The 22,721-nt window shown below is 37.7% G+C and overlaps 1 protein-coding gene across 1 annotated transcript in view; it reads left to right on the top strand.

Moving 5' to 3' along the window:
- Nucleotides 1–244: 244 nt before the first annotated feature.
- The window catches only part of LOC120592848 (uncharacterized), a 155,822-nt gene continuing 133,345 nt past the window's right edge, over nucleotides 245–22,721 (top strand). The window contains exon 1 of the mRNA XM_039850549.1: nucleotides 245–608. The gene's annotated coding sequence lies outside the window, so the exon portion shown is untranslated. The remainder of the gene's footprint in view (nucleotides 609–22,721) is intronic.

Below are 22,721 nucleotides of genomic sequence, written 5' to 3'. Positions count from 1 at the left end.
CTCTAGGAGAGAGCTTAGCGAGGTCGCCCAAATCCACCTCTGGGGAGTGCGACTGGGAGTGCGCGTTGGCCTTACGCCAGCCTCCTCCCGGCGGGCCTCAGAGTTCCGATCTGAACTTCGGAGTTGGGGCCCCTCCCTTCTCCCACAGCCTCCACCTCCTTCGCTCATCTCTTCGGCTCCATCTTCCGCCAATTGTGACCCGGAGAAGCCGCCACCCCAGCGGCCAGTCTCTGGAAGGGTGCGGTGGTCGCGAGCGGCTCTGAATGAAGGCCTCTTTGGACCCTAGCTGACACTGCATACACCTCTCCCAGTCACGCTCATAACCTGCTGATAACGACCACGGCCCTCGCGAGGCGCGGCTGGGCGCCCGGAGAGATCTGAGAAACGCGGCGGCGGCTCTCTCGCTTGGGCAAGGTGGCAGCCAGCGGCGCTTGGGTGCACCAGCCGCCTGTCAGTGGGTCGGTCCCGTTCCAGACTGCGCAGGACGCGGGACCGTCAGCTAGCCTGCCGCGTGGCACAGCGTGACCAAGCAAGCGCAGCATAAGTGCTGACCCACCCGCTCGCGGGTTTAGTCGTCGAACCGAGCGCTGCCCCTCGCGGGTGGAAAGGTAAGCCCCATTGCCACCTCCTTACGGAACCAGTGCTCGCGCTGCCAGGGGAACGGCCTAGTTTTGCCACAAGCTTGGGGAAAGTGGCAGAGACAGGAGCTACTCCAGGATCTTTACAGAAACTACTGGGGCACGCCAGGGTAGGGAATTGAGCTGGCGCACTCGCCCAGCACAACTCATGGACCAACAGTTTGCATGAGTCACCAAGCTAGCTATGGATTTAAGGTTGTGGGGTAAAACTTAACTCCTGAATATTCCTTCTGTAGGGATGGGATAGGGAAATGGGGAAGAGAGGAGGTGGGGAGGTGAGTAGCCAAGGGCAGTGGGTGGGGAAGCTACCAAAGGCAGAAGAAAGCTGTTGGCTCTCGTGAGGGCCCCAATCACCTCAGAACTCTTCAACACTTGGCTTCTCCAAGGTATTGAGCTCTGCTCACTTTTTACTTGTATTACAAGGGGCTCGAGGGCATAGGGTAAGTGCACTTTTATAGGCCCAACTCTCCAGGCAGAGAGCAAGTAACACCCTCTGGTGACAAATGTCACAATTTCATAGAAAGTAAGCCATTCTCAAGCTACCTATCTGCAGGAAATTGAAATCTGGTTGGGTAGAGGGTAGTCTTGCAGTGAGTCATGGTTAGGGAAGGGAAGCAGGACAGGGGTGCTCTCTTTGAATGTCTGTAAAGCTGTCATGTGGAAAAGAATTATGTTTGTCCTGTGTGGCCCCAGAAAGAAGAACCAAAGATTGGTAGGAATTCAACAGGGTGGAAGCAACCAGGAGGCAGAATTACACTTATTATAAGGAAGAACTTTCTAATAAGAATGCTTTTACTGTGTATCAGGCATTTTACTAAGTACTTTACATGAATTATTCCACTTAACATTTAGTAAGATTTCTATCTGTTCAATGCTGAAATGGAATGGCTGGGACACTTCTGCAACACCTTAAGCAGAAAAGAGATTGAAGAACCATGTGGATGCTATATTGCCGAGGATACTCAGGCCTTATTTGGGGATTTGTATTATGTAACTAATAGGCCTTTTCAGACCCTGAACTTTCAGAACCTTAAATTAATGGATCAGGTTTTTCGTTTGTTTGTTTGTTTTTGTTTTCTTTTGTTTTGTTTTGTATTAAGAGCAGAAAGAACCTGAGACCCTGGGGGAGCTCAGATTCAGACTCCTCACTGACCCATGCTAAGATTTCCTAGGTTGAGATTCAGGCTTAGCAAGAAATGGTTACACTTAGGCAGCTTGCAAAAGCAGCCTCTCTGGGTAACCACCAGGTTGGCAGAAATGCACGTTTACAGGATTATTGTTCCAGCTGGATACATAGAGAGAAGGCTGAGGTTTTGAAAGTCTAGATTGGTTTAATGTGGGCAGCTGGAGATACCTTCCTTTGACAAGAAGGGGATGTGTATGTGTATGTTAGCCTGGTAGTCAAGGACGGGATTTTGAAATAGAGAAAAACTGTATCCCCGTCCCCCACCCCGTGAAAGGAGATACTGCTCACTCATCTAGGCTTCAGTTCTTTCTGATCTCAAGTTAAGATGAGGTTGTTGACAACCACCTTTTGATTTAGTGCAGTCGAAAGAGGCTTGCACAAGGAATTGTGAGATTATATCCCCCACTATATTGTGACTTTAGAGAAGTCCCGGCATCTCTCTGGACCTCCAGTTCCATCTTTAAAGCAGGGAAGTTGGACTTCACTGAGTATAAAAAGATCCCTTTGACCAACAAAAATAAAAATTAAAACCAAACAAACTAGGCTTTGGTTTCTTGAACACTTCCATTCATGGGAGTTGTAGAGTTGGAGCTTCATGACAACTTGAAAATAGATCCCTTCAGGGGAATGAAATGCTGCTCCATTCTTTCATTGGCTAAAGTGTGACTCTAATGTCCATTCAACTAAGATAGGCTTTCAATGGGTACAGTATTTCTGAACAGCCAAGGTCTTTGAAGGATGAAAACTTCAGAGCCACTTTGATGTCACTTGGATTTTCCTAAGGCAGCTACACTGCTTTCTGGTCACTGCCAAGGCAATTGCCCTGGTCTATTGTGCAAAAGTACAGAGCATCTGCTGGTATGGTGCATTGTACTGAGAAACTGGGAATGAGGACAGAAAAGACTGGATAATATAGGCTCCCACTCTTAGGGAGCTTCAAGTCTATTGTGAGAAAGGTGAATATAAGGACAGTAGGCCATATTACAAGGCAGAAAGGTGCTTTAGAGTTGAGGGATGAAGAAAAATCTGAAGCCATGTGGAGTAGTAAAAATACACTGGGAGCCCTGGGTTCTAAGCTCAGCTGGTCACCAAAGGCAGCTCAGTTTACCTTCTGAGACATGCAACTTTAAGGCCTCCTGATATTAAATGAGTATTTCTGGTTTGGATGGTGAGCAGTCCTCAGAAGGCATTTGTGGTAGGCCTTGAAGTACTCTGAGTAGAGTTTATACTAACAGAGCATGACAGCAGAAGCTGGGAGAGAGCTTTCCTGGGCAGATGCCTTCATGGGAGAAAGGAGGTACTGGATATGCAGGAGACAGCTAATAGGTAGCATGACTGCTGAAACAAAAAAGAAAATAGAAGTTGAGGTTGTAAAGGGAGTCTTTGAACATCAGACCCAGGCATTCTGGACTTGCTCCTGGGGAGCCATGTCTGATTTGTGAGCTCACAGTGCTGATGAGCAAATAGCCATGTCACTGAGTAGAGCCCCTGTAATGTACTATGCTTTATCCAATCTCCATTCTGTTCATGTATTTTAAGAATGGCAGTAGCTCCCTCTTGGGGAACTTGAACAAATGGACTGCTCATGGTACACAGTGCCTCCCAATGCCAACAGAGAACAAACACTATAAGGCTAGAATAACCCATCCTTGAGATAGCTGTCAATGAATTATGCATAGATCTGGCTCTTTTCTAGGAGCCAAAGTGGCTGGCCTTGCTGGATATTCAGGGATGGTGGAGGAAGTGGCTAGCAGATTGGGAGTAAGTCTCTCTGACTGTCTGAGGCTGATGGACAGAGGGCATAGTGGAGGGTTGGTAAAGTCTTCCGGATCATGATACTTGATTTAATGATGAACTTCACTCAGAAAAGGAGTTTGGAGACCACCATTGGGATCAAGAGTAGACCCAAGTTTCTGAGATGAGCTGGTGATAATGGAGAAACACAGAAAATCCTACCGCAGAGATGGAAGGAAGCTTGACCTACTAGTCAGGAGACTTTTATTCTATCACATCCCCTTCTCTCTGTGAGCTTCAGTTTTCCACCTATAGTATGGGAGTGGAGGAGGCTGGCCTCAACGATTTCTCAGGTCCTTTCTAGCTCCAAAAATCTATGAAAGATGATGACTTTTATCCTCTCTGGTTGAATTAATCAATTTAAGACCAAGAGACTTTGTCTAGAATCGAAGTAATAAAGCTGGGATCTATTCTGAACTGACGGCTTAAAACAAAAACAAAAACGAAACAAAACACCTAGTCCCATGGGACTAGGGAGTGGGACTAAGTGAATGGGGGAAGAGACCAAAGGTAGTATGTACAGCTTTCCTCACTTAGTAGTTTCTCAAACAGTGCCTTTGTATTGCTACATGTTGCTGCCTTTGGAGAATGAATTCTCTCCCTCCATATCAGGGCCTCTGTCCTTGGTAAAGGAAAATCAATAGGAATGTCACTGAGCTGAATTCTTTGGATATTTTCTTTCTCAACCCTCTCGTTCTCTTTTTCCTTCCTTTCCATCCTCCATCGACATTTTTTTTTCCAATTTCCAGTGACCATTGCTCTGCCCTTAACACCTAGCAGATTGGTGCTTTTTTTTTTATTTTTTTCTTCCTGCAGAGAGCTCTTTGCCTTGGGTTTACCCAGTGAAACCCTGGCCATCTTTATCTTCCCTTTCCTAGCATCCAGTGTACACCACCCCATTCTCACATTACTTAATTGCAAAGTCTCCATAATAAGTAGTGATAATGTCTTTTATTGCTATTTATTGTATTTTTAAAAATAAGAGTAATACTGCAATTTATTTTGAAATGCATTAAAAATAAGATGGATAGATAGGTAGATGTATTGATGAATAGATTAATAATAATACCTGAGTGGATGATAAATGAATAGATGAATGAATGAATGTCAAAGATAAATAAAATATGGGGAGAAAATAAGATAAGTAATATACAATTATACTGTAAACGATATAAACTATATAGAAGTACACAGAATAAAAAAGGAAAGTTCCCTTCTCTTTCTCAACATTCCAAATTCCCCTCCCCAGAGGTAAATACAGTTCACAGTTTTCTGCGTATTCTTCTAGTCCTTTATCTATGTGTGTCCAAAAATATATACATAAGTGTACACCTAATAGTTGTATTTTTAAATATAAATGGGTCACTTTTTACATTTGATTCTGCAATTTGCATTTTTCACTTCACACTATGTTTTGAAAAAAAATCTCTTAATATCATTATATAGAACTACCTCAGTTTTTAAAACAGCTGCATTATATTTCATAGTATTAGTATACCATAATATATTTAAACTTTCTTGATGGACAGCTAAGTTGTTTCTAATTATTCCCTACACACAGAGCTATAGGGTACCTCCTTGGCTATTTATTATCTATGTCCATGTGAGCACCTATTTTCGTAAGGTAGATTCCTGGAAATGGAACTGTTGCTCCAAAAGGACTATGCTTTAAAATTATGCCGTCCAACATTTTATTATAGACATTTTAAACATACAGAAAGGTTGAAAGAATTGTACAGTGAACACTCATAGATCAGCTACCTAGATTCTACCATTAACATTTAATATACATACTTTATTGCATACTGATGTTCATCTTTATATACATTCTTCAAGCCATCTTTTAATTTGTGTACATCTTCTGAATGAAATATGGCATTTTGAGTCATTTGCATTTTACTCTTTACTGCAGAGGTTGAGCATATGAAAATATGCTTATTGGCCATAAGACATGACTTTGGGCAAGTACCTTGCCATCTCTGGGCCTCGATTTGCCATCTGTAACACTAGATTGGACTAGATTTGTTATTTTCAACAAGGACATTTTCCATGGAAGCCCGATGTGCTTCTAGGGAACTTTTTGGGTTCTGAGATCATCTTCTGGGCTTGTGCCAAAGAAATGGTCTAGACTAACCTAAATAATCTCCAAGGGTCTTTCTAGTTTTAACATCCCTATTAGTCTGTTCTCCTGGGTAGCTCTATCACTATCATTGTTTTCTAAGGAAAAGGAGAGATATATGCACAAAACATGGCTCTTCCTTCCTTTCCACTTATTCTTGGACCCTCTGTCTCATTTCTTTCCCAGCATCCATCGCCCTGTGCCCTTTCCGCTTTTCAGCCAAGGTCTGTGTCCTGCCTTCTGAGGCTGGCTATTTTTGGAGCTTGTTCTCAGACTCCAAGGCCTTTGTTAATGCCTATAGCTTAACCTGTCTCTCAGTAATTCCATTTGGGGACTGTGGGAGCAGGGGCCAATGGGTGAAGGAAGAAAGGCACAGTCTGAGTTCCCACAGTTTTTTATGGAAACCCCCCTGAGCCATGGACTTTTAGGTTAAGAGAGGGAAGAGCAGCATTAGTGGCACAAATGGCCTATAGAGGTTTGCTGCACATTCCCTGAGTTTCATTCTCAGTGCTTACAACTACCTTACAGTTGTTATCTGAAGTCCTTCCTGGCTTTTTGGACCCACAAGCAGATGGTGCCAATACTTGACTAGCACCTGAAGCCAAACTCTCAGTCTTACCTTCAAGTCAGTCTTCTAAATTAGCCTCTCTGCCATTTTTGCATCTCTTTAAACAGCCATCTGACTCCTAGAAGACCTAATTGAAGACCACACTCAAATAAAATGTAACTAAGCTCCAAAAAACCTTATTAAAGACCACATGCAAATAAAACAACAAAGTTAAGTCCATTTAAGAAAGAAATTTTCCTAGTTTAGAAAAGAACAGGAGGGAAAAAAAACTGTATTCAACAAATTTAAATTCTTCCCAACTATACTTCAAACCACATAATGGCCAGTTAAGGACTGAGAGGAGAAACAGATGAGGAAATAGAGAAAGAGAGAGATTGGGTGAGGAGAGGTGGGAGGAAAATCAGTGAATAATACTCACAAAAGGAAAAATTATGAAGTTCTTAAATTGCTCTTTATCCTTGAGCCTTCAGAGCTCTCCTGTGAATGAGAGGGAAATTATTCATAACAGCTCATCAGAAGCAGTGATCAGAGCACCATTACTCCAGACTGTCTCTCTAGTCTCCCTGAAATAGGCCCCCTCCAACAAGCCATTCGTTCCCTTCCTCCTCATTTCTTCATACTCCTAACCTGCTTGTTGCTATCTTGGTGCTTTCATAACTGCCATTCTGCAAACTAGACTGGAGTTCAGGTGGTCAGGGACTATACTGTTGGAAGATGAAGATGGATAAGGAAGGTTGGGCCCTCATGATGAGGACCTGGAGACCAGAGGTAAAAGAGTTTATACAGTCAATTCTTTGTTTCTCATGGCCATGGTGATGGAAGCTTGTTTGGAGATGGGGTAAGGCTAGAGGTTAAGAGAATGTAAGCTACAGAGCCTGGGCCATGATAATTGTCAAAGTCAGATGATCCCGAAGCTTTGTTTTAGCCAAGAGTCTTTGTCATTTTTCCCCAACCCCCTAACAAGTAAGAAGGTTTTTCTTGAGGTAGTTCTATATAGTGATATTAAGTAAGTAAGAAGGCACATTTGCCTTTCCTGCTGTTTTCATTTTTATTCTTGTGGTAGAATGAGGAAGAGTCAAGGAGACAAGGCTTGGGAGTGGGGCGGGGTGAAGAAAGAGCCAGGAGGAACTTCAGAGAACTCGCTAGTCAGAACAGAAAGAATGGAAAGTTTCTGGTACAGCACAGAGGCTAGTGGACAGAGACTCCCTGCCCGTCTGTCCTAGCTTCTGACATAATCCTAAGCAGGAGATGAAGGTGTACTTATGTTGTTCTCTAGACCTACAAGACAGGTGTCTGATGGCCTCCTCATCTTGCAAGAGAAGGCAAAGCATTGATGGGAAAGCACTGTGCCCTGTGGCTTGAGGGTCTCTGCTTCTCCCACCCCTCAGCCCTGAAAATCTAGTCTTTTCTTCTATTTTTTTTCTGGTTTGGAAATCAGTAGGCCTCATCAGAGTTCTGAGAGTCTGACTTCATAAAATAGGGGGTGGAAATAGGTAAATGTGGGGCATAGTGTCCAGCTCTAGGGTCTTCTAACTACCCACTTCATTTGTTCCATCTCTCTACCCTCAACTTCCAACTGTCTCAGCTCCTCAGTTTTCCTGTCTTTCCTCTCTTCTTTTAACTTCTGAACCTCTCCTCAGTTAAAGCTTCCTTTCTTCCAAGCATCTGATCTCAGGTAGATTTTAGGGATTGATTCACACTAAGGTGTGCCTGACTGATTTAAATGCCCTCCCAGGGTTCTCTGGCAATATAGATCTGCACTTCCAACAGTAATTTTTGGGTTTCATTGGTGAACTTTTGTGCCTTCTGGCTCCAATTCTCACTTCATAGATAAAGAATAGATAGAGTAGGTCTTTCTCTGTCCTCAAGTTATTCACCTATAAACCATGATAATAGTAACTACTTCATCAACTTATGAGGATTAAATGAGTTAATGTAGTAAAGCACTTGAAATAGGTCCTCACACGAAATAAGCCCACAAAAAATGTTAACTATTATTAATTCTATCATGTAAGAAGCAGTGTGGTGGTGTTAAAGGAGCACTGGACTAGGAGTCAAGAGTATTGGGTTCTAGTACCAGCTATTCCTCTGTTTTGCTGTGTATTTATGGACAAGGTCCTGACCTCTCTGAGCTTTAGTTTCCCTATCTGTGCCATGAAGATGGGTCTAAGTGATTTCTAAGGGCCCTAATAGCTCTGTCATTCCTAGTTATAGAATTCTAATCCCCCAACAACAGCAGATACTGGGTCAAGAGGGTGGGGTAAGAGCAGGGTGTATAAAAGAAGATATTTCTGGGAGGCAAGAATTCTCCAGAGTAAGTGTTTGTGCTGGGTGTTGGTATTAGAGCAGGCCCTAATCGTAAGTTAAAGCTTAAGCCAGAGAGCTCTGGCTACAAGTGCAGGGGCTGCACAGGCTCTGAAAGACCTCTGTATTAAAGCTTAATAATCCTCATGTATAAGGCAAATTAACAAGACTCTTCCTCTTCTCCTATACTAGGGGTGTATGGGAACTAGCATCCATAATATAGCTCTACCCTCTTACTTCCATCGTTATTCTCTCCTCAAGCTGCAGTATGATTACCTGTCTCTTAGGTCCAGACAAAGTTGGCCTAGCCATTCACAGTTCCCCAGGGAGACACACTGGATTATGTATGCAAAACAGAGTGATTTTTTTCTTGAGTTTGGATCTTCTCCTCACCCTTCATTTCACCCCTCTCTCCAAGGCTCTGGGGCTCTTTGCCTTCCTAGGCTTGTGAGGTGAAAGACATCCCTAAACTAGTAATGAATCTAAGAGGAAGTAGAGAGCTTTACTGAACCTTGGTCTTGCCCCCCTTTGGAATGAATGGACCAGAGTTTCCTGCACTAATAGTCTTTTGTCTGTAGCTTGAACTTGGGGCACCAATTGATTCCTGGCTGAGTCGAGAATGGTCGTATGAATAGTTATAGCCTGGGTTCATGATCGATATCAGCTTAGGATCAGAAAAAAATTTTTCCTCTGTCTTTAAAAGCATTTCCTAAAATTCTATACACAAAGTAGTATATTTAAAACTAATAATACTTATATATTGTGTAATTTGTGCCAGACACTATTCTTATTGAGATATGTAATATAATCCTTGCAACAACCTAGCTCTGTGTTGGAGAAGATGCTGCTCAGCCTTAGCCCATGCTACTCTCAATACAGAAACCTCCAAATCCAAGTGGCCTCGCAACTGTGGGAATGAGCTACCCTTCCCCATTCCCGTACCCAGAGACAAACCTGTGGAGGTAGAGGTTGAGGTTGATTTGGGAGAGAGTGTTAAGTGAGGAGAATAGGATGGGAAATAGTAGGAGTGACTTTCAGTCAGTCAGAATTTATTTAGGGCCAATTATGTGCTTATCCTAGGACAGGCCATGTTGTAAAAGGGAAGAGAGGCCTGTGTATGGGTGGAGAGAGGTTGTAGGGTGGGTCAGAAGGACAAGGATCCAAGCTTTGAGGTCTTCATATCCAAGACTTCCTCACTGCATTCCTGGAGTGGCAAACAACAATCTTAACCTGTGTGGTTGAAATATCCCGAAGCTCAGAGAAAGGGGAAGCCACTTTCCACTGAGATGGGCCAGTGCTGAACTTTATATGGTATGTGAGAAGGAGCAGAGGTGATATTCCAGGCAGTCTCTGGGGGAGTTATTGCTGAATCCTGAAGAAATGTTGATCCTCCTCTTTTTACTCTCCATCTGGATCAGTTACTTCCTTTCTCTCCTTATACTTCCTACCCTCCTTCCTTCTTATCCTATGACTGAACAAAGATGCCTCCAGCACTTGGAGATGCCTCTCTGGGGCTGGGGAAGCTCAGCACCTTTATAAAATGGTTCATTTGACCCTTTATAAGGATACTCCACTGCCCTAGACCATACATGGGGCAATTTGGGAGGTGGCTGCTGGAAGCACAGTGAGGGACTAGGACCCCCAAGTGAGAGGTACAGAGATCAATGAGGTAGGGCCCATGTGCCTCACTTTAACGAGTAGAGGAATAAGACAAAATTGTTTCTTTCTTTTTTTTTAAGTTTTTTTTTTTATTTTGATGAATTCCAATTTAATTTGTTTTCTTTCGTTAGCTGTACTTTTAGTGTCATATCCAAGAAGTACTCACCAAATTCAATGTCAGTTTAAGACTTTTCCCAATTCAATTTAAGACTTTTCCCAATGTCTTCTTCTAAGAACTCTTCTTCTAAGAGTTTTATAATTTTAGTTTTTACATTTCATTGACCCACTGCAACAAACTTTTGAATATGGTGTAAGGTAAGGGCCTAACTTCATTTGTTTGCATGTGGACATACAGTTTTCCTAGCACCACTCGTTGAAAGTAACTGTCCTTTCCACCATTGAATGGTCTTAGCACCTGTGTTGAAAATCAATTGACCATACACGCAAGGGTTTGTTTCTGGGCTCTAGATTCTATTCCATTGATCTGTGTGTCTTTTCTTATGCCAATATAATATCGTTTTGATTTGATAGCTTTGTAGTAAATTTTGAAATCAGGAAGTGTGAGTCTTCCAATTTTGTTATTTTTCAAGATTGTTTTGGCAATTCCTAGTCCCTTGAGATTCCATATGAATTTTAGGATAGATATTTCTATTTCTGAAAAAAATGCCATTGAGATTTCGATAAAGATAACATTGAATCTGTAGTTTGGGTTGAGTAGTATTGTCGTATTAATGATATTAAGTCTTCCAATGATGGACACAGAATTTTCCATTTATTTATGTCCTTTTAAATTTCTTTCAGCAATGTTTTGTAATTTTCAGTGGACAGGTCATTTACCTCCTTGATTAAATTTATTTCTAAATATTTTATTTATCTTTATTTTTTAAATTTATTTATTTAAATTAGTTTTAAGTACACAGTACATTGGTTAGACATCTATATAATTTATAAAACATTCCCCCCAAATGCTCCCTCCTTCCCCTGGCCCTCCACCTAGCCAACATATTCATGCTAACTGCATTCTCTATGTCATGCTCCCCATCCCTGTGACCATCTATCAACTACTACTTTGTACTTCGTTAGTCCTTCACCCCATTCTCCCAGCCCCCCAACCCCTCTCCCCTCTATCCGTCACCAAATTGTCCACTATATTTGTGAGTCTCTTTTTGATTAGTTTGTTCTTTTTGTTCTTTAGATTCTGCATATAGGTGAAATCATATGGTATTTATCTTTTTCTGACTTATTTCACTCAGCATAATAACCTCTAGGTCCATCGATGTTGTTGCAAATGGTAGGATTTCATTTTTTGTAAATGGCTGAGTAATATTCCATTGTACATATGAATCATAATTTCTTTATCCAATTGTCTATTGATAGGCATTTAGGTTGCTTCCATATCTTGGCTATTGTAAATTGTGCTGCTATAAATATCGGAGTGCATAGATCTTTACAAATTATTATTTTGGTTTTCTTCGAATAAATACCCAGAAATGCAATTGCTGGGTTAAAAGGTATATATCCATTTTTAATTTTTTGAGAAACCTCTATACTGTTTTCCAAAGCGGCTGTACCAATTTGCAATCCCACCAACAATGTATGATGGTTTCCTTTTCTCTGCATCCTAACCAACACTATTTGTTTTTTGATTTATTGATGATAGCCTTTCTGACAGGTGTGAGGTGATATCTCATTATGGTTTTAATTTGCATTTCTCTAATGATTAGCGACCTTGAGCATCTTTTCATATGTCTATTAGTCATTTGTATTTCCTCTTTGTAGAAGTATCAGTTCAGGTCTTCTGCCCATTTTTTAATTGGATTGTTTGTTTTTTGTTGTTGTTGTTGTTGTTGAGTTGTATAAGTTCTTTACATATTATCAGATGTATCATTAGTGAATATCGTCTCCCAAACAGTCAGTGGTCTTTTTGTTTTGTCGATGGTTTCCTTTACCGTACAAAAACTTTTTAGTTTGATGTAGTCCCATTTATATCTTTTTTCTTTTGTTTCCCTTGCCCGAGGAAAAATAGCTGAAAATAAATATCTGTTAGTAATAACAAAGAGTTTGCTACCTCTATTGTCTTCTAGAAGTTTTATGGTTTTTGGTCTTACATTTAAGTCTTTAATGCATTTTGAATCTATTCTTGTATACGGTGTACAAAAGTGGTCCATATTCGTTTTTTGGGTGTTTTTTTGTCCAATTTTCCCAGCACCATTTATTGAAGAGACTGTCTTTACTCCATTTTATATTCTTACCTTGTCATATATTAAGTGAGCATATAGGCGTGGATTTATTTCTAGGCTCTCTATTCTGTTCAATTGATAAATGTATCTGTTTTTATGCAACTACCATGCTGTTTTGATTACTGTAGCCTTGTAGTATAGTTTGATGTCAGGTAGTGTGATACCTCCAACTTTGTTCTTTCTCAAGATTGTCATGACTATTTGGTTTTTTTTATGGCTCCATATAAATTTTAAGATTATTTCCTCTAGCCTTCTGAAAAATTCCACTGGTATTTTGATGAGGATTACATTGAATCTATAGATTGCTTTGGGTAGTATGGCCATTTTTACGATGTTGATTTTCCTACCCATGAAGATGGTATATGCTTCCATTTACTTGTATCTTCTTTAATTTCTTTTTCAATGACTTAAAATTTTCTGAAAACAGGTCTTTTACCCCCTTGGTTAATTTTAATTAATTAATTGGTTAATTAATTAATTGACAGTGGTTAAAGAAATCCAATGTTTCAGCTGTACACTTTAACAGTAGGGCATATATATATTTACATTTTGTGTTCACCTTCCATAGTTAGATTTCTTTCTTTCACCACATATATTTGACCCCCTTTACCTCGTCTACCTCCTCCCTTCCCCCATCCCCTACCTTCTGGTAACCACTAGTCTATAGTCCACGTCCATGAGTCTCTGTTTATCCTGTTCATTTGTTGCTTTTAGGTTTATATCCCACGTATTAGTGATATCATGTGATTTTCAGCTTTTTATGTCTGGCTTATTTAGTTTAGCATGATTATCTTGAAGTCCATCCATGTTGTCGCAAATGGCACTATTTCATCTCTTCTTATGGCTGAGTAATATTCCATTGTATATATGTACCACAACTTCTTTAGCCAATCATCTGTTGTAGGACACTGGTTGTTTCCAAGTCCTGGCCACTGTGAATAATGCTGCTAAGACCATCGATGCACAAATACCTTTTTCGAATGTAAGTTTTAAAGTCTTTGGGGTAAATACACAGTAGAAGGATTGCTGGATCATATGGTAGATCAATTCTTAGTTTTTTTAGGAACCTGCATACTGTTTTCCATAGTGGCTGTACCAATTTGTAGTCCCACCAGTAGCATATGAGAATTCCTTTTATTCCAAATCCTCTCCAACAATTATTACTACTTGTCCTGTTGATTATAGCTATTCTAACAGGTGTAAGGTGGTATCTCATTGTGGTTTTCATTTGCATTTCCCTAATAGCTAGTGATGTTGAGCATTTCTTCATATTTTTGCTGGCCATTTGCATGTCTTCTTGGGAGAAGTGTCTGTTCAGTTACTCTGCCCATTTTTTGATTGGATCATTTGGTTTTTTGTTGTTATTGAGTTGTATGAGTTCTTTGTATTTTTTTGGATATTAGACCCTTATCAGAGGCATTGCTTGCAAGTATATTTTCCCATTCGGATTGTTGTTTCTTTCCCTTGATGACGATTTCTTTTGCTGAGCAGAAGCTTTTTATTATTATTTTTTTTTTACTTTTAATGCGTGTTTATATCTTTATTAATCATAAAATTGTATATGTCCATAATCTTTTTATTCAATTGTATCAAAGGCCTTAATAACATAAAGTGTGTATTTTTCACTAAGGAAGAAATTATGATTTTCTCAGAAGTTAGCCCCAAATAAATGTGCCCAGATTTGGTAGTGTTATATCTGCTATTTGGATTTCAAAACCCAGGTTAAATCTACAGAATAATTTATAGTATGAAGTAAACAAGACTAATAATCAGTAATCCGCTATAAAAAAATAGTATTTTAAAACAAAAGTTTTGTTCTAGTTAAGGGCACATAGTAAAGAAGTCTTCCTGAGCAGAAGCTTTTTAGTTTGATGTAGTCCCATTAATTTATTTTGCTTTTACTTCCCTTGCTTTTGAGGTCAAATTTATAAAATCCTCTTTAAGTACAAGGTCTTTGAGTTCAGTTCCTATGTTTTCTTCTATGCATTTTATTGTTTCAGGTCTTATATTCAGGTCCTTAATCCATTTTGATTTAATTTTGGTGTGTGGTGATAACATTCTAGTTTCATTCTTTTGCAAGTGGCTTTCCAGTTTAGCCAGCACCATTTATCGAAAAGGCTTTCCTTTCTCCACTGTATGTTTTTGGCTTTTTTGTCAAAAATTATTTGCCCATATAAACATGGGTTTACTTTTAGACTCCTGATTCTGATCCACCGGTCCATGTTTCTGTTTTTCTGTCAATATCATGCTGTTTTGATTACTGTCACTTTGTATTATAATTTGAAGTTAGGCAGAGTGATACCTCCAGCCTCGTTTTTTGTTTTGTTTTGTTTTTCCTCAGGATAGCTTTGACAATTCGGGGTCTTTTGTGCTTCCATACAAATCTGATGATTTTTCTTCTATTTCTTTAAAAAATACTGATGGGATTTTGATGGAGATTGCATTAAATCTCTATAATGCTTTAGGTAATATGATCATTTTAACTATGTTGATTCTTCCAATCAAAGAACAGAATATCTTTCCATTTCTTTGTATCTTTCCATTTCTTTGTATTTTCTTTGATTTCTTTTAATAGGGTCTTATAGTTTTCATTATATAGGTCCTTCACATGTTTCATTAGATTTCTTCCTAGGTATCATAGTCTTTTGTTGCAATTGCAAAAGGAATTGTTTTTCCACTTCTTTTTCTGACACTTTATTATTAGAGTATAGGAGGGCTATGGATTTTTGAACATTGATTTTGTATCCAGAAACTTTACTGTATTTTCTTCCTGTTTCTAGTAGTGTTCTTGTGGAGTCTTTAGGGTTTTCTATATAGAGAATCATGTCATCCGCAAATAGTGACAGTGTGAATTCTTCATTTCCTATTTGGATGCCTTTTATATGTTTCTCTTGTCTGATTGCACTCGCTAGGACCTCCAATGTTATATTGAATAACAGTGGTGATAGTGGACAGCCTTGCCTTGTTCCTGGCCTTAGAGGGAAGGTTTTTAGTTTTTTCACCAGTAAGTACAATGTTGGCTGAGGTTTTGTCATATGTGGCCTTTAGTATGTTAAGGTACTTTCCATTTATACAGATTTTGTCAAGATTTCTGATCATAAATAGATGCTGTATTTTCTCGAAGGCTTTTTCTGCATCTATTGATATGATCATATGATTCTGATTTTGCATTTTGGTTATATAGTGTATCACAGTAACTGATTTGCGTATGTTGAACTATCCCTGTGCCTCTGGGATGAAGCCCACTCGATCATGGTGTATAATCTTAGTAATATGTTGCTGTATTCAGTTCACTGGTATCTTATTTAGGAATTTTGCATTTGTGTTCATGAGAGATATTGGTCTATAGTTCTTTTTATTTGTGTTATCTTTACCAGATTTTGGTATTGGGTAACAGTGGCCTCATAAAATGAGTTGGAAAGTATTGCCCCCTCCTCAATTTCTTGGAAGAGTTTGAGGAGAATAGGTATTAAATCTTCTTGGAATGTTTGGTAGAATCACTTGTGAAGCCATCAGGTCCTGGACTTTTACTTTTTGGTAGGGTTTTGACGATGTTTTCAATTTCAGTACTGTTGATCGGTCTATTTAGATTTTCCAGTACTTCTTGATTCAATCAATCTAGGAAGATTGTATTTTTAAAGTACTGGTCCATTTCTTCTAGGTTATTAAATTTGATGTTATATACTTTTTTCATAGTATTCTTGTATCATCCTTTATATTTCTGCAATGTGCATTATAATTTCCCCTCTTTCATCCCTGATTTTGTTGATTTGTGTCCTTTTTTTTTTTCCTTTAGTGAGTCTAGCCAGGGGTTTGTCAATTTTATTAACCTTCTCAAAGAACCAGACCTTTGTCGCATTTATTTTTCTATTTTTTCAATTTCATTTTATTTCCACTCTAATTTTGATTATTTCTTTCCTTCTGCTAACTTTAGGCCTCAACATTCTTCCTTTCCTAGTTTTTTTTTTTTTTTTTAATATGAAGTGTTAGTTTGTTTTTGGATTCATTCTTACTTTTTGAGATAGGCCTGTAATGATATGAACTTTCCTCTTATGACCACTTTTGTCATTTCCCAAAAGCTTTGATATGTTGTACTATCATTATCATACATTTCTATCTCTTTATCTCTCTTTTTATTTCTTCTCTGACCCAGTTATTCTTCAGTAGCATGTTGTTTAATCTCCATGTATCTGTGGTTCTTCCTGATTTCTTTCTGCAGTTGATCTCTAGTTTCAAAGCATTATGATCAGAGAATATGGTTGGTATGATTTTAACCCTCTTATATCTGTCGAGGCTGTCTCTGTGTCCCAGTATGTGGTCGATCCTTGAAAATATTTCATGTGCACTAATGAAGAGGTTATAAGAAGCCGTTTTGGGATGGAAGACTCTGTAAATGTCAATTATTTTCATTTGGTCTAATGTGTCATTTAAGGATATTATTTCATTATTTATTTTCTGTTTGGATGATCTGTCCATTTCCGACAGTGGGTTATTTAAGTCCCCTAGTGTGATAGTGTTTTAGTCTGTTTCTCCCTTTAGTTCTGTTAATAATTGCTTTACATATCTCAGGGCTCTCTGATTGCGAGCATAGATATTCATAATTGTTATGTCTTCATGGTGCATGATTCCATTTATCATTATGAAGTGTCCCTCAGTATCTTTCTTTGACTTTTTTTTATTTCGAAGTCTATTTCATCTGATATTAGTACCATTACTCCTGCTTTTCTCTGAATGCCATTTGTGTGGAATATCATTTTCCACCCTTTCACTTTGAGGCTATATTTGTCTTTGGAACTGAGATGTGTCTCCTGGAGGCAGCATTTGGTTGGGTTTTGTTTTTTGATCCGATCTGCAACTCTGCTCCTTTTTATTGGTGAGTTCAGACCATTTACATTTGGGGCGATTATTGAAATATGAAGTCCTCTTATAACCATTTTATCCTTTGCTTTCTGGTGGCTCAGTGTTTCCATTGCTTCCTTGTCCTTGTGTTTCTGTTTTCTTTATTTTGGTCGCCTACTGTGGGTTTTCCCTCTGGTCTTTGTTTTATGTTATAATTTTCAGTACTTAATCTTCAGTGTGTGGTTACCATTACTAATATATAAAGTATAGTTATATATATATGTATATATTTACACACACAGATATATACATCTTTTTCTTCTGTGTGTGCCTTATCTCCATTCCCCTTTACAAATTTGGATCTTTGAATCTTCTCCTTTTCAGTCATTGTTGTCTCATTTTGTCCATATGTATCCTGAATGGTCTTTGCTATCTTGCTGTAGCAAATCTCTTCTTAGTGTTTAAGCTTATAATGCCCTGTTCTTAGTAAGAGATGCACTCCTCTGCTTCCATTTGCGTGCTAGTCACCTTGCTCCTAATTATGTATTTTTCTTTTTGTCATTTGGTTTTAGTTGAGCTGACTCTTCTCAGTATTTCCTGTAGTGCAGGCCTCATAGTGGAGAATTCCCTCAATTTTTGTATGACTAGTAAGGTCTTTATTTCTCCTTCATATCTAAAGGATAGCTTAGCTGGATACATTATTCTAGGCTGGTAGTTCCTTTCACTTAATATTTTAAATATTCGATTCCACTCCTTTCTGACTTGAAAGGTTTTTGCTGAGAAGTCCAACTATAATCTAATGGGTTTTTCTTTATAAATTACCATTTTCTTCTCTTTGGCTGTTCTGAGAATTCTGTCTTTTTCGTTGTGATAATTTTAATACAATGTTTCTTGGAGAAGGCTTTTTTGAGTTGAGATAATTGGATGTTATGATGACTTCTTGAATTCCAAGCTCCAGCTCATTCCTTAGATTTGGGAAATTCTCATCCATCTTTATCTGAAAATGCTTTCTAGTCCCTGGTCCTTTTCCTCGCCTTTGATAATGCTCATTATTCTTATATTTTCTCTCCTGATGGTATCAGCTCGTTCTTGTATTTCTCTTTCATTAGTTTTCATTCTTTGGTTTCTCTCTTCTTCCTTCTGATTTATTTCTAGATTTCTGTCTTTGATATCACTGATCCTTTCCTCCATTTGGTCAACTCTATTTCCCAAGTTTACTATTTTATTTTTCAACTCTTGCAGTATTTTTTTTTTCCAGAAGATCTATTCTATTCCTTCCAAGGATTTCAATCTCCTTGTGAAAGAACTCATTCTGGTGTTCTAGTTGATTTTTCAATTTCTGAAATTGTTGATATGACTTTTTTCATAACTCAGTTTTTTCAGAAGTACCATCCTGAATTCTATGTCATTTAAGTCGCATATTTCTATGTCAGTAAGCTTATTTGCTGGAGATTTTTCTCTTTCTTTCTGAGATACCTTTTCACCTTGGTTGTTCATGGTATTTATTGGACTATTTATTCGAATAGGCATTAATGGAAGTGTATTCTGCTGTTTTTTCCAGAAAGATTTATTATATAAAGGTCTCTCTTTATCACGTTGCAACAAAGGCGCTTTTCTTTTGGTTTCCACTGGGCGGTCAATAAGCCTCTTGGATCTTTGCTTTATATAAAGTATTAATAATGCCTTTTTTTCTTGTAGATATTCAATCATGCTCCCTACCCTTAGTCTAAGTCCCTGTCAGTGTTAGCAACAGTTTTGGTAGTGTTTGCTCAGATTCTCCTGGGGCTCTATGGTGTTGGGTCTTGGAGAATATGGTGGGGAATGGGGGCTTCATCTCAGCCTCACATTCTGCAACTGTGGGTGACAATAATCAACTGTTGTTTCTCTGTCATCTCCATTTCTCTCCTACTCCCAATTCTTTTCTTTTTGCCCTGAAGCCTGGGAACGGCCACAGGTCAGGTGGAACTCAAAGCTCTCTCAAGCAGAGTTGTTCAAGGATCCTGTGGCACCTTCTCCCTTCCCCCTCTTCCTGCAGGGAGCTTCTTTGTTTCTCCCTGTCTACTGCCCCACTCCTGGGGTTTTAAACTGTGATAGTCTTATGCACAGATCCCATGCTCAGATGTGCTGGTGTGCAGTTTGGGTGTTTTTTGTTGAGTTTTAGATGTTCAGTTTATTTTTGTTTCAAGAGGTGATATCTGGGGACATCTCTCACTCCACCATGTTTCCAAAAAATCTTGTTTCTCATCTTAGAAGAAAAGCTTTTTATCTTTCACCATTATATGTGAGGTTAATTCTGAGTTTTTCATAGATGGTCTTTATTGTGTATAGAAAGTTTCCTTGTATTCCTAGTGCATTGAATGCTTTTATCATGAAAGGATAATGAATTTGTCAGGTGTTTTTTAACATCATTTTAGATTATGTAATTTTTTTCATTCTATTAATGCATTATTACATTGAGCCATTTTTATATGTTAATACATCAATCATTGCATTCCTGGAATAAATCCCACTTGATCATGGAGTATAATCTTTTAATATGCTGCTGAATTTGACTTTGCTAGTTTTTTGTTGAGCGTTTCTACATCAATGTTCAAAAGAGATTTTTGCAGTTTTCTTTTACTGTCTTTGTCTGGCTTTGGTATCAGGGTAATACTTACCTATAAAACAACTTAGGAACCATTCCTTCTTCAATTTTTTTGAAAGACTTTGAAAAAGATTGGTGTTAATTCTTCCTTAAATGTTTGGTAGAATTCACCAGTGAAGCCATTTGGTCTAAGGCCTTTTTTGGGCAGGAGACATTTTTGATTGTTGATATAATAACTTTACTGGTTATAATAAGTCTGTTGAGATTTTCTGTTTCTTCTTGAGTCAGTAGATAATTTATGAACTTCTATGAATTTGTCCATTTCGTGTAGGTTATTTAATTTGTTGGTGTACCAACATGGTATTCTCTGATAACCCTTTTTTATTTCTTTAAAATTGATAATAATGCACTCATTCATTTCTTATTTTTGCAACTTAAATTTTCTCTTCTATTATTCTTAATTAATTTAGCTAATAATTTGTTAATTTTGTTGATCTTTCGAAGAACTCACATTTGTTTTAGTTAATTTTCTTTGTTTTTCTACTCTCTCAATTTTAAATTTCTGCTCTAGTATTTATTATTTTCTTTCTCTTGATAGCTTTGGATTTATTTTGCCATCTTCTTTCTGATTACTTCAAATACAAAGTTAGATTGTTTCTTGAGTTCTTTCTTCTTTTTCTTAACTCTTTTCCCATTTAGAAAAGAAAGTGCAGCTCACTGCCAGCATTTGTTTAACATCATGTTGTAGGAATGCTACATTTTCTAGCATTTGACATTTTCAGCAATCAAGAATTACTATATTGTATATGGAAATGCCACTACTAAAAACAGAATGCTATAAATACAATGATGTTATTTGTTTCCAAAGACTATCAATATATTAGAGTGATGCGAAATAATAATAAAAGTGAGATATTTCATGGCAAACTTTGAAGATGAGGTTAAGACTGTAATCCACGAGTTATCTCGGGGTACACGCTGCAGCCATAAATGCAACTGGTGAGTATTCTTGGGGTAAATGGGAAATGGGTTAATATATGTATTTATAGCTATGAATTTCCCTCTTAGTACTTTTATTGAATCCCATAAATTTTGATATGTTGTGTTTTCATTTTCATTTGTCTCAAGGTGTTTTCTAATTTCTCTTGTGATTTTCTATTTGACCCATTGGTTGTTTAATTAACAGCATGTCGTTTAATTTCTACATATTTGTGAAATTTCTAGTTTTCATTCTTTTATTTTTTTTAATTTTTTTTAATTTTTTTTAGTTTCATTCTATTGTGACCAGGAAAAAAAAATAGTTTTTATGGTTTCAATCTTTTTTAACTTTTTAAATCCTTTTAAGATTTGTTTTGTGGCCCAAAATATTGTCTATCCTGGAGAATGTTTGATGTGAACACAAGAAAAACATGTATTTTCTGTTGTTGGGTCTCTACATGTTATGTTTCATTCACTTATAGTGTTGTTCAATACTCCTGTTGAATTATTGATCTTCTTTCTAGTTGCTTTATCCATTATTAAAAGTGCAGTATTGAAGTCTCCAACAATTAATGTAAACTATCATTTTTCCCTTTAATTCTGCTAATGATTTATTTATATATTTTAAGGATGCGCTATTTGGTGTATATGTGGTGCATGTGTGTTTATAATTGTTATATGTTCTTGGGGGAATTGACCCTTTTGCCAATATGTAATGATCTTCTTTGTCTCTTGTAATTTTTTTTTAACTTAAAGTCTCTATTAGTCATCTTCGGGTACCATAACAAAATACTATAGACTGATGGCTTAAAAAAGAAAAAAATAATTTTCTCACAGTTCTGGTGCTTAGAAGTCCAAGGTCAAAATGCCATAAGAGTTGGTTTCTGATGAAAACTCACTTGTCGGCTTGTAGATGTCTGCCTTTACACTGTGTCATCAAAGGTCTTTCCTCTGTCTGCCTGTGAAGAGGGAAAGAGATCTCTGATCTCTCTTCCTCTTCTTATAAGGACACTTGTTCTTACACATTAAAACTTCACCCTATGACCTTACTTAACAATTATTATATTCTTACAGAGCCTATCTCCAAGTACAGTCACATTGGGGAATAGGATTTCAATGAATGAATTTGGGTGGGGGCACAATTTAGTCCATAACAAAGCATATTTTGTCTGATGTTAGTATAGCCACCCCATATCTGTTTTGGTTATTATTTGCATGGAATATCTTTACCACTCTTTAAATTTCAAAATATTTGTGTTTTTAAATATAAAGTCATTATCTTTTAGACAGTATATAGTTATGCCATGATTTTAAATCTATTCTGCCAATCTCTGTCTTTGATTGGAGAGTTTAATCCATCTACATTTAATGTAATTACACAAAAGAAATGACTTCTACCACTTGCTGTTCGTTTGTTTTTTTTTTCATTTTCTTATAGCTTTTTTTGCCCCTTATTTTCTTCACAACTATCTTTTGTGTTTAATTGATTTTTATAGTGCCATATTTTGATTCTCATCTCATTTCCTTTTGTGTATATTGTATAGATATTTTCTTTGTGGTTACTATGGGAATATAACACCCTAAAGTTACAACCATCTAAATGAATTGACACTAACTTATCTATCTTCACATGCAAAAACTCTACCCTTATACAGTTCTATGTCACAAATTATATCTTTATAAGTATGTTCTCAATAACTTCGATTTAAAATTATCTTTATGCTACTGTGTTTTAAATTTTGTAGAAAATATAAAGTGAAGTTACAATCCAAAATAATATCGACTTGTATACTTGCTCATGTATTTACCTTT

The sequence above is a fragment of the Pteropus medius genome, unplaced genomic scaffold (genome assembly GCF_902729225.1).
Source record: "Pteropus medius unplaced genomic scaffold, Ma_sr-lr_union100, whole genome shotgun sequence".
NCBI lineage: Eukaryota > Metazoa > Chordata > Mammalia > Chiroptera > Pteropodidae > Pteropus > Pteropus medius.
Note: the sequence above shows the minus strand (reverse complement) of the source record. Positions and strands in the feature narration are given on the sequence as shown.